Consider the following 5,000-nt stretch of genomic DNA (forward strand, 5'->3'; position numbering starts at 1 on the left):
CCGGCCGAGCCCACTGGCGAAAGAGTTTTTAGAGTGAATCAAATTTACTTGATGAAATGAAGATAAATAACCAGTGAAGGTTAACAAGGACTGAATGGTTTGATGCTCCAACCGTCGCGCGTTTATATGGAATGATCAGATGCCGTTAAAAGATAAACTGTTGCCTTTTTTTTCTACCGGCTGGATGGTCTAGGGGTATGATTCTCGCTTCGGGTGCGAGAGGTCCCGGGTTCAAATCCCGGTCGAGCCCTGATTTACTTATTAACGATCACTCTGTTTTCCATTAACACTTTTGTTACATGATCGGAAATTTGCATTTCACTGGTTCAAGCGTGAACATTTTATTTTTAAATTCCGACAACTATTTTGCTCTTAAAAAACGACGTTTATAATCCGAAGAGAACGAAAGATCAATTCGTAGCTTTTGTGGCTCGGTGGTCTAGGGGTATGATTCTCGCTTTGGGTGCGAGAGGTCCCGGGTTCAAATCCCGGCCGAGCCCGTTGTTGTTTCTTTTTTTCCCACCCCAATAAAGACAGAATATTTCATCATTAAAAGACAAAACAAAATGATAATAAAAAATTCATGCACATATAAGACGAGGAAGTTAATTATTTTCGCGGTTCACAAATATTATGGCCAATATCAAGGAGCAAACGTAAGGTTGCATGAGTCATCAAGGAAGAGATTGTCGAAATTTTCAGTCCTTTGCACTTAGTTGTAATTATCGCTATCAAAATTTTCTTATAACTTAATCCGACTTTAAGCGATTTATTATACCTATTCTTTAAAAGCTAATCAGCGTCTTGCGTGGCTCGGTGGTCTAGGGGTATGATTCTCGCTTAGGGTGCGAGAGGTCCCGGGTTCAAATCCCGGCCGAGCCCACTGGCGAAAGAGTTTTTAGAGTGAATCAAATTTACTTGATGAAATGAAGATAAATAACCAGTGAAGGTTAACAAGGACTGAATGGTTTGATGCACCAACCGTCGCGCGTTCATATGGAATGATCAGATGCCGTTAAAAGATAAACGGTCGCCATTTTTTTCTACCGGCTCGATGGTCTAGGGGTATGATTCTCGCTTCGGGTGCGAGAGGTCCCGGGTTCAAATCCCGGTCGAGCCCTGATTTACTTATTAACGATCACTCTGCTTTCCATAAACACTTTTGTTACATGATCGGAAATTTGCATTTCACTGGTTCAAGCGTGAACATTTTATTTTTAAATTCCGACAACTATTTTGCTCTTAAAAAACGACGTTTATAATCCGAAGAGAACGAAAGACCAATTCGTAGCTTTTGTGGCTCGGTGGTCTAGGGGTATGATTCTCGCTTTGGGTGCGAGAGGTCCCGGGTTCAAATCCCGGCCGAGCCCGTTGTTGTTTCTTTTTTTCCCACCCCAATAAAGACAGAATATTTCATCATTAAAAGACAAAACAAAATGATAATAAAAAATTCATGCACATATAAGACGAGGAAGTTAATTATTTTCGCGGTTCACAAATATTATGGCCAATATCAAGGAGCAAACGTAAGGTTGCATGAGTCATCAAGGAAGAGATTGTCGAAATTTTCAGTCCTTTGCACTTAGTTGTAATTATCGCTATCAAAATTTTCTTATAACTTAATCCGACTTTAAGCGATTTATTATACCTATTCTTTAAAAGCTAATCAGCGTCTTGCGTGGCTCGGTGGTCTAGGGGTATGATTCTCGCTTAGGGTGCGAGAGGTCCCGGGTTCAAATCCCGGCCGAGCCCACTGGCGAAAGAGTTTTTAGAGTGAATCAAATTTACTTGATGAAATGAAGATAAATAACCAGTGAAGGTTAACAAGGACTGAATGGTTTGATGCTCCAACCGTCGCGCGTTCATACGGAATGATCAGATGCCGTTAAAAGATAAACTGTTGCCTTTTTTTTCTACCGGCTCGATGGTCTAGGGGTATGATTCTCGCTTCGGGTGCGAGAGGTCCCGGGTTCAAATCCCGGTCGAGCCCTGATTTACTTATTAACGATCACTCTGCTTTCCATTAACACTTTTGTTACATGATCGGAAATTTGCATTTCACTGGTTCAAGCGTGAACATTTTATTTTTAAATTCCGACAACTATTTTGCTCTTAAAAAACGACGTTTATAATCCGAAAAGAACGAAAGATCAATTCGTAGCTTTTGTGGCTCGGTGGTTTAGGGGTATGATTCTCGCTTTGGGTGCGAGAGGTCCCGGGTTCAAATCCCGGCCGAGCCCACTGGCGAAAGAGTTTTTAGAGTGAATCAAATTTACTTGATGAAATGAAGATAAATAACCAGTGAAGGTTAACAAGGACTGAATGGTTTGATGCTCCAACCGTCGCGCGTTTATATGGAATGATCAGATGCCGTTAAAAGATAAACTGTTGCCTTTTTTTTCTACCGGCTGGATGGTCTAGGGGTATGATTCTCGCTTCGGGTGCGAGAGGTCCCGGGTTCAAATCCCGGTCGAGCCCTGATTTACTTATTAACGATCACTCTGTTTTCCATTAACACTTTTGTTACATGATCGGAAATTTGCATTTCACTGGTTCAAGCGTGAACATTTTATTTTTAAATTCCGACAACTATTTTGCTCTTAAAAAACGACGTTTATAATCCGAAGAGAACGAAAGATCAATTCGTAGCTTTTGTGGCTCGGTGGTCTAGGGGTATGATTCTCGCTTTGGGTGCGAGAGGTCCCGGGTTCAAATCCCGGCCGAGCCCGTTGTTGTTTCTTTTTTTCCCACCCCAATAAAGACAGAATATTTCATCATTAAAAGACAAAACAAAATGATAATAAAAAATTCATGCACATATAAGACGAGGAAGTTAATTATTTTCGCGGTTCACAAATATTATGGCCAATATCAAGGAGCAAACGTAAGGTTGCATGAGTCATCAAGGAAGAGATTGTCGAAATTTTCAGTCCTTTGCACTTAGTTGTAATTATCGCTATCAAAATTTTCTTATAACTTAATCCGACTTTAAGCGATTTATTATACCTATTCTTTAAAAGCTAATCAGCGTCTTGCGTGGCTCGGTGGTCTAGGGGTATGATTCTCGCTTAGGGTGCGAGAGGTCCCGGGTTCAAATCCCGGCCGAGCCCACTGGCGAAAGAGTTTTTAGAGTGAATCAAATTTACTTGATGAAATGAAGATAAATAACCAGTGAAGGTTAACAAGGACTGAATGGTTTGATGCACCAACCGTCGCGCGTTCATATGGAATGATCAGATGCCGTTAAAAGATAAACGGTCGCCATTTTTTTCTACCGGCTCGATGGTCTAGGGGTATGATTCTCGCTTCGGGTGCGAGAGGTCCCGGGTTCAAATCCCGGTCGAGCCCTGATTTACTTATTAACGATCACTCTGCTTTCCATAAACACTTTTGTTACATGATCGGAAATTTGCATTTCACTGGTTCAAGCGTGAACATTTTATTTTTAAATTCCGACAACTATTTTGCTCTTAAAAAACGACGTTTATAATCCGAAGAGAACGAAAGACCAATTCGTAGCTTTTGTGGCTCGGTGGTCTAGGGGTATGATTCTCGCTTTGGGTGCGAGAGGTCCCGGGTTCAAATCCCGGCCGAGCCCGTTGTTGTTTCTTTTTTTCCCACCCCAATAAAGACAGAATATTTCATCATTAAAAGACAAAACAAAATGATAATAAAAAATTCATGCACATATAAGACGAGGAAGTTAATTATTTTCGCGGTTCACAAATATTATGGCCAATATCAAGGAGCAAACGTAAGGTTGCATGAGTCATCAAGGAAGAGATTGTCGAAATTTTCAGTCCTTTGCACTTAGTTGTAATTATCGCTATCAAAATTTTCTTATAACTTAATCCGACTTTAAGCGATTTATTATACCTATTCTTTAAAAGCTAATCAGCGTCTTGCGTGGCTCGGTGGTCTAGGGGTATGATTCTCGCTTAGGGTGCGAGAGGTCCCGGTTTCAAATCCCGGCCGAGCCCACTGGCGAAAGAGTTTTTAGAGTGAATCAAATTTACTTGATGAAATGAAGATAAATAACCAGTGAAGGTTAACAAGGACTGAATGGTTTGATGCTCCAACCGTCGCGCGTTCATACGGAATGATCAGATGCCGTTAAAAGATAAACTGTTGCCTTTTTTTTCTACCGGCTCGATGGTCTAGGGGTATGATTCTCGCTTCGGGTGCGAGAGGTCCCGGGTTCAAATCCCGGTCGAGCCCTGATTTACTTATTAACGATCACTCTGCTTTCCATTAACACTTTTGTTACATGATCGGAAATTTGCATTTCACTGGTTCAAGCGTGAACATTTTATTTTTAAATTCCGACAACTATTTTGCTCTTAAAAAACGACGTTTATAATCCGAAAAGAACGAAAGATCAATTCGTAGCTTTTGTGGCTCGGTGGTTTAGGGGTATGATTCTCGCTTTGGGTGCGAGAGGTCCCGGGTTCAAATCCCGGCCAAGCCCGTTGTTGTTTCTTTTTTTCCCACCCCAATAAAGACAGAATATTTCATCATTAAAAGACAAAACAAAATGATAATAAAAAATTCATGCACATATAAGACGAGGAAGTTAATTATTTTCGCGGTTCACAAATATTATGGCCAATATCAAGGAGCAAACGTAAGGTTGCATGAGTCATCAAGGAAGAGATTGTCGAAATTTTCAGTCCTTTGCACTTAGTTGTAATTATCGCTATCAAAATTTTCTTATAACTTAATCCGACTTTAAGCGATTTATTATACCTATTCTTTAAAAGCTAATCAGCGTCTTGCGTGGCTCGGTGGTCTAGGGGTATGATTCTCGCTTAGGGTGCGAGAGGTCCCGGGTTCAAATCCCGGCCGAGCCCACTGGCGAAAGAGTTTTTAGAGTGAATCAAATTTACTTTATGAAATGAAGATAAATAACCAGTGAAGGTTAACAAGGACTGAATGGTTTGATGCTCCAACCGTCGCGCGTTCATATGGAATGATCAGATGCCGTTAAAAGATAAACTGTT

General features: G+C 40.9%; 18 non-coding genes across 18 annotated transcripts in view; all 18 read left to right on the forward strand.

Moving 5' to 3' along the window:
• The window catches only part of Trnap-agg (transfer RNA proline (anticodon AGG)), a 72-nt gene extending 60 nt beyond the window's left edge, over positions 1-12 (forward strand). Inside the window, exon 1 of the tRNA in view lies at positions 1-12. This exon is cut by the window's left edge and continues 60 nt beyond it. This is a non-coding gene — a tRNA (tRNA-Pro).
• A 166-nt stretch (positions 13-178) lies between these two features.
• On the forward strand, positions 179-250 carry Trnap-cgg (transfer RNA proline (anticodon CGG)). Its single transcript has one exon. It is a non-coding gene; the product is annotated as a tRNA-Pro (tRNA).
• Positions 251-428: 178 nt separating this feature from the next.
• On the forward strand, positions 429-500 carry Trnap-ugg (transfer RNA proline (anticodon UGG)). The gene has a single exon. It is a non-coding gene; the product is annotated as a tRNA-Pro (tRNA).
• A 310-nt stretch (positions 501-810) lies between these two features.
• Trnap-agg (transfer RNA proline (anticodon AGG)) lies at positions 811-882 on the forward strand. Its single transcript has one exon. It is a non-coding gene; the product is annotated as a tRNA-Pro (tRNA).
• A 166-nt stretch (positions 883-1,048) lies between these two features.
• Trnap-cgg (transfer RNA proline (anticodon CGG)) lies at positions 1,049-1,120 on the forward strand. Its single transcript has one exon. It is a non-coding gene; the product is annotated as a tRNA-Pro (tRNA).
• A 178-nt stretch (positions 1,121-1,298) lies between these two features.
• On the forward strand, positions 1,299-1,370 carry Trnap-ugg (transfer RNA proline (anticodon UGG)). The gene has a single exon. It is a non-coding gene; the product is annotated as a tRNA-Pro (tRNA).
• A 310-nt stretch (positions 1,371-1,680) lies between these two features.
• Positions 1,681-1,752, forward strand: Trnap-agg (transfer RNA proline (anticodon AGG)). Its single transcript has one exon. It is a non-coding gene; the product is annotated as a tRNA-Pro (tRNA).
• A 166-nt stretch (positions 1,753-1,918) lies between these two features.
• On the forward strand, positions 1,919-1,990 carry Trnap-cgg (transfer RNA proline (anticodon CGG)). The gene has a single exon. It is a non-coding gene; the product is annotated as a tRNA-Pro (tRNA).
• A 178-nt stretch (positions 1,991-2,168) lies between these two features.
• On the forward strand, positions 2,169-2,240 carry Trnap-ugg (transfer RNA proline (anticodon UGG)). The gene has a single exon. It is a non-coding gene; the product is annotated as a tRNA-Pro (tRNA).
• A 166-nt stretch (positions 2,241-2,406) lies between these two features.
• Trnap-cgg (transfer RNA proline (anticodon CGG)) lies at positions 2,407-2,478 on the forward strand. The gene has a single exon. It is a non-coding gene; the product is annotated as a tRNA-Pro (tRNA).
• Positions 2,479-2,656: 178 nt separating this feature from the next.
• Positions 2,657-2,728, forward strand: Trnap-ugg (transfer RNA proline (anticodon UGG)). The gene has a single exon. It is a non-coding gene; the product is annotated as a tRNA-Pro (tRNA).
• Positions 2,729-3,038: 310 nt separating this feature from the next.
• Trnap-agg (transfer RNA proline (anticodon AGG)) lies at positions 3,039-3,110 on the forward strand. Its single transcript has one exon. It is a non-coding gene; the product is annotated as a tRNA-Pro (tRNA).
• A 166-nt stretch (positions 3,111-3,276) lies between these two features.
• Trnap-cgg (transfer RNA proline (anticodon CGG)) lies at positions 3,277-3,348 on the forward strand. Its single transcript has one exon. It is a non-coding gene; the product is annotated as a tRNA-Pro (tRNA).
• Positions 3,349-3,526: 178 nt separating this feature from the next.
• Positions 3,527-3,598, forward strand: Trnap-ugg (transfer RNA proline (anticodon UGG)). Its single transcript has one exon. It is a non-coding gene; the product is annotated as a tRNA-Pro (tRNA).
• Positions 3,599-3,908: 310 nt separating this feature from the next.
• Trnap-agg (transfer RNA proline (anticodon AGG)) lies at positions 3,909-3,980 on the forward strand. Its single transcript has one exon. It is a non-coding gene; the product is annotated as a tRNA-Pro (tRNA).
• Positions 3,981-4,146: 166 nt separating this feature from the next.
• Positions 4,147-4,218, forward strand: Trnap-cgg (transfer RNA proline (anticodon CGG)). Its single transcript has one exon. It is a non-coding gene; the product is annotated as a tRNA-Pro (tRNA).
• Positions 4,219-4,396: 178 nt separating this feature from the next.
• Positions 4,397-4,468, forward strand: Trnap-ugg (transfer RNA proline (anticodon UGG)). Its single transcript has one exon. It is a non-coding gene; the product is annotated as a tRNA-Pro (tRNA).
• Positions 4,469-4,778: 310 nt separating this feature from the next.
• Trnap-agg (transfer RNA proline (anticodon AGG)) lies at positions 4,779-4,850 on the forward strand. Its single transcript has one exon. It is a non-coding gene; the product is annotated as a tRNA-Pro (tRNA).
• The last annotated feature ends 150 nt before the right edge of the window (positions 4,851-5,000 follow it).

This window comes from Argiope bruennichi, chromosome 8, assembly GCF_947563725.1.
Source record: "Argiope bruennichi chromosome 8, qqArgBrue1.1, whole genome shotgun sequence".
NCBI classification, from domain to species: Eukaryota; Metazoa; Arthropoda; class Arachnida; order Araneae; family Araneidae; genus Argiope; species Argiope bruennichi.